Genomic DNA, 5,125 nt, shown 5'->3' on the forward strand with positions numbered 1-5,125 from the left:
GACCGGTGAGGCTCACTGGGTTTCGGGTTTTTCAGGAGGCACCATAACTTTGGTTTTCGAGAAAGCAGACAAGCTTGCTCCCGCAGGTCAGGCCGTCTCGGCGCTGTTTACAGCATGCCCATATGTCGAGGGGGCCAGCTTGCTCGGTCAGGGAGTAGTAGAGCTGCTAAGGATGGAAAATGGAAAGGCGTGGTGCAGAGTTCCATTCCTGAATTTAAGCCCAGATACCCGTGAGTTTCACAAAAACCACGCTTCTCTTGGAATGTGGCAAGTTGGTTTTGGCGCGTATAGTGACGTGGGCGGCCTGTTTTGGCGCCAAAGGGTAGCGTGCCTTTGGGCCTGTTTTGGCGCCAAAGGGTAGCGTGCCTTTGGACTTAGTTTGGCGCCAAGAGAAGCGTGGTTTGGTCAGCGCCCACGCGGTCATCGCCCACGCAGTCAGCACCCGCGTGGAGTGCTGGTCAGTGCCACGCGGAGTACCCACGCGGACAATGAAAGCACCCTTGTCCGAGTTGGCTCCGCCCACCGTAGACCGCGTGGGGTAGGCCTAGAAGTTGATTGGACGACGCATGGCACCTTTGGGCAGCCTGGAAGTCAATTGGACCACGCATAGCATCTGGACGCTGGGCATCTTTATAAGAAGCACCCCAAGCACTCAAGGCGGTTATACGCCGATGTCCTTGCGAGAAGACACGACGCAGTGCCAGCTGACGACGACAAAGCAGTCCACTCGCCACGTGTAGGTCACGCGCAAAAGTAAGTACTTGCCACAGTCCGGTGCCCCTTAGTTAGACTCCGAACACTAGACTTGACAATAAAGAGAGCCAACCCACCTGTGTTTATATTGCCCAGCTCTGTGCCAGTCCTGTCCAAGTGGGTGATGTTGAAGCATTACCACAGTGGTGGCAGCGGTAAGACTTTTGAGCGATCACAGACCGTTGGTCTGGCTCTTCACTGCTAAGGGCACGAACACTCGGATCCTCCGGTGGCAAATGGCGATGTTTTCGCCTTGCCAGGGGATCCACTTACTGTGACACCTCACTTCCTACACGAGATCCGGACCATTGGACCGCCAGTCTACCGCAAATCTTATCCCATTCCTGAGAAGTATAGAGCGGAGATAAGGGAACAGATTAGTGATATGCTCACTAAGGGAATCATTCGCCCATCTCGTTCTCCTTACAATGCTCCTGTTGTTCCTGTTGTTAAGAAGGATAAAAGCCTTCGTCTCTGTCTTGATTTCCGTGCTCTTAACAGACACGTCCTTGATGATAGGTTCCCTCTGCCGCACATTGACTCCATGCTACGCAATCTCGGCTCCAGCGTTATTTTCTCACTCCTTGACCTGAAGCAAGGGTACCTTCAAATCCCATTGGCGGAAGGTAGTTGTGAGAAAACGGCGTTCTCGACGCCTGAAGGGCATTACGAGTTTACGTCTCTCCCTTTTGGGCTTAAAGACGCTCCATCGTGCTTTCAGAGAGTGATGAACCAGGTGCTCTCGGGCCTGTTAGGGGTTAGTGCGATGGTGTACATGGACGATATTATTGTTCTGGGAACGTCTTGGGTCGACCACCTCAAGAATCTTGAGGATGTCCTTCGAAGATTGCAAGAGGCAGGCCTCTCTTTGAGGTTGGAGAAATGTCATTTCTTCCAGAAGGAGGTCGCTTACCTAGGTCATGTTATATCCCAGGAGGGGATAAAGCCTCAGAATGATAAAGTCCAAGCCATCAAGACTTTTCCCCGGCCGGTGCGTATGAAAGAGCTACTTTCATTCCTCGGTTTGGCGGGGTATTATAGGAAATTTATTCCTAATTTTGCTGAGATTTCGTTGCCTTTGGTAGATATGACGAAGGGTGTCGTAGCAGGAAAGCACAAGAATCCTGAGCTTGGTCCTTGGACACCTCCTCAGTTAGATGCATTTGAGTCCCTCAAGTCCCATTTGTCATCCACAGTGGTCCTTCCTTATCCAAAATTTGATAGGAAATTCTTGCTTACCACTGACGCCAGTGATTCGGCGATTGGAGGCGTGCTTCAGCAAGAGGATGACGAAGGTAGGAGACGACCACTCTCCTATTTCAGTCGCACTCTGAACGAACACGAGCGTCGGTACAGCGTAGTCGAGAGGGAGGCGTTAGCGGCAGTGTACGGTCTCAGGATCAATCGCCCGCTGATTATGGGATACCCGGTAAGACTTTTGAGCGATCACAGACCGTTGGTCTGGCTCTTCACTGCTAAGGGCACGAACACTCGGATCCTCCGGTGGCAAATGGCGATCGCTGACTTCGATATTGAAGTCACATATATCCCAGGGAGACTGAATGTTGTCGCGGACGCCCTCTCTCGGATACGGGGGGCTGACCATCCTATAGATGATTTCATAGTTTCCCACATATCCACGAGTGGACGGGGTAACTCCGAGCCAACTTCTGTGGAGGATACCATCACGTGGGACCAGGTAAGCATCTGCAAGGAGCAAGATGCCCACCCTGATTGGGGTCGGATTAAAGAGTACCTCCGAGGGGCCACGTCGGGAGTTCCTAAGATTCCGCGCTTACGAGTTCCGATCGGGGAGTTTCGACTCCTACCCGACGGACTCCTATATCATGCGCGTAGAAATGCGTACCAGTTAGAGGAGCTTCGACTGGTATGCCCGGACGGAGCAAAGGCAGCAGCCTTGCGTATTGCCCATTCCCTTCCTATGGCGGGCCATGGTGGAGTCCAAGTTACTCTGGAACGGCTACAAAAATTTGCATTTTGGCCGAGAATGTCAGAGGATGTGAAGGAATTCTTAAAGAAATGCAAAATCTGCATCATGTGTAAACCTTCCTATGACCTCCCAGCTCCACTTAGACAGTTCCCTGACGTAAACACTCCATTTGAAAGGGTCCATGTTGACCTTATTGGCCCATTAACCACCACCTTACATGGTGCGAAATACATCTTGACAGTTGTCGATGTTCTGACCCGCTTCTTGGTTGCTGTACCAATTAACTCTAAAGAAGCGCGGATTGTAGCCAAAGCCTTCCTGGACCACGTCCTGGCAATACATGGTGCTCCGAGACAGGTGATCTCTGATGGGGGAGGAGAATTCATAAACGACACGTTCAAAGAGGTGATGGCGATGGCGAACATCAAGCATCACAAGATCACTCCTTGCCATCCCTCGAGCAACGGGATCGTTGAGAGGGTGAATGGGACCATTATAAAAATCCTACGGTCCCTTGTGCAGGAAAATCAAACAGGCTGGGATCAAATGCTCCCTTTAGCGGTCTTAGCTTATAATTCTGCATATCATAGAGTCCTACGGGATTCCCCGTATTTCCTCCTGTTTCACAGAGATCCTGTCCTCCCTATATCGGAGTTCACAAGGCCAAATGCCCCATGGTACAATGTGGACAAGTTATCGGCCGAAACAATGGCCGTAGCAAACTCATGTTTTGACAGGTGTCAACAGTTCATCGAAGCGGCCACTGTTGAGAGACATACCAAACGGCCGAGGACACGCATAAAACAGCTTGCCCTTGGTGACAGAGTTTATGTCACAACAAGACCTAAACAGGGGGTAAGTAAGAAGCTCCAACCGCTGTTCCAGGGCCCATATAGGATCACCAAAAGGGTGAGTGATGTAATATACACAATTAAAAATATAAAATCCGGACGTGAGTTCTCTGTCCACACGGACAGAATCAGGCAGGAAGGAAATCTCTCTGTGTGTGAGAACAAAAACGTAAGGAGAGCGTTCCCCACACACGAGAAGGAACCCCTGGACCTCCAGGAGGACAATGGCGGCTCACATTAGCACGCCGATTCAAAGATCTTATAACTGCTCCGTGTGTCACATAGCACGTGAGATGATCATCAGAACTATGTTTTTCTTATTCTCAGGTCTTCTTCTTCTTTTGTCCATATTTGGTTTACAACCCAAAAAAAAAAAAAAAAAAAAAAAAAAAAAAAAAAAAAAAAAAAAAAAAAAAATTATAATAATAATAATAATAATAATATTATTAATAATAATAATAATTGACACAATTTTTATTATTTTTTCTGTATATGTCGGCGCACACGCCATCCCTGGAAACAATGTTCCTGCCGTCTCTTTTTGTACCTCCCCACATATTTCCCAATCACCACGAGTTGGAACAGCAATTTTTCTGCCAGCGGAGGACCACCAGAGACCAGCACGTCGCAGCATCACAGGCGAGAACGAGGAACGTGCATCAGCTTTCTGAGATCACAGGCAAGGCGTAGTACATTATTCTCCCACTGTTAGCAATTTTCTTGATAATAATGACTCTTGATAATACTGTATTCTGTACATATCCATTGTGGTTATGATCCACGCATATACCCATCCTGTGCAAAAGTTTCTGCCGCTGATATTTTTTACAGATATGCGAAGCACAAATTGCAGCCGGCAGCAATTATGAACATCAGCGCAGAGTTCCCAACACGTTGTTAGAAGGACCTCACGCCCACGCACGACCAACACATCTGCTCCGTTTCTTCTTCCTATATATATTTTTTCATCCCTTTCTGGATTCCCATTATATTTTTTTAGTTGGCGAGGTTGTCGCGAAGGGTTTTTTCATCGATGTGATTGCTGTCTTTAGGGAACGCACTTTGGTGTATTACCTCCTGACACGTACGCATCGATTTTTCCCTCACGCCAGTGTAGATTGTTTTTTGTTGTTTCGGTAGTCGTTGACTTTTTGGCGGGGGGAGGAATGTGGCAAGTTGGTTTTGGCGCGTATAGTGACGTGGGCGGCCTGTTTTGGCGCCAAAGGGTAGCGTGCCTTTGGGCCTGTTTTGGCGCCAAAGGGTAGCGTGCCTTTGGGCCTGTTTTGGCGCCAAAGGGTAGCGTGCCTTTGGACTTAGTTTGGCGCCAAGAGAAGCGTGGTTTGGTCAGCGCCCACGCGGTCATCGCCCACGCAGTCAGCACCCGCGTGGAGTGCTGGTCAGTGCCACGCGGAGTACCCACGCGGACAATGAAAGCACCCTTGTCCGAGTTGGCTCCGCCCACCGTAGACCGCGTGGGGTAGGCCTAGAAGTTGATTGGACGACGCATGGCACCTTTGGGCAGCCTGGAAGTCAATTGGACCACGCATAGCATCTGGACGCTGGGCATCTT

General features: G+C 49.7%; 1 long non-coding RNA gene across 1 annotated transcript in view; it reads left to right on the forward strand.

Moving 5' to 3' along the window:
- Positions 1-264: 264 nt before the first annotated feature.
- The window catches only part of LOC143041498 (uncharacterized), a 5,059-nt gene continuing 198 nt past the window's right edge, over positions 265-5,125 (forward strand). Inside the window, exons 1-2 of the long non-coding RNA XR_012967808.1 lie at positions 265-753; positions 4,156-5,125. The exon at positions 4,156-5,125 is cut by the window's right edge and continues 198 nt beyond it. This is a non-coding gene — a long non-coding RNA (uncharacterized LOC143041498). The remainder of the gene's footprint in view (positions 754-4,155) is intronic.

Source organism: Oratosquilla oratoria, chromosome 31, assembly GCF_046742065.1.
Source record: "Oratosquilla oratoria isolate Oo_2021 chromosome 31, ASM4674206v1, whole genome shotgun sequence".
NCBI lineage: Eukaryota > Metazoa > Arthropoda > Malacostraca > Stomatopoda > Squillidae > Oratosquilla > Oratosquilla oratoria.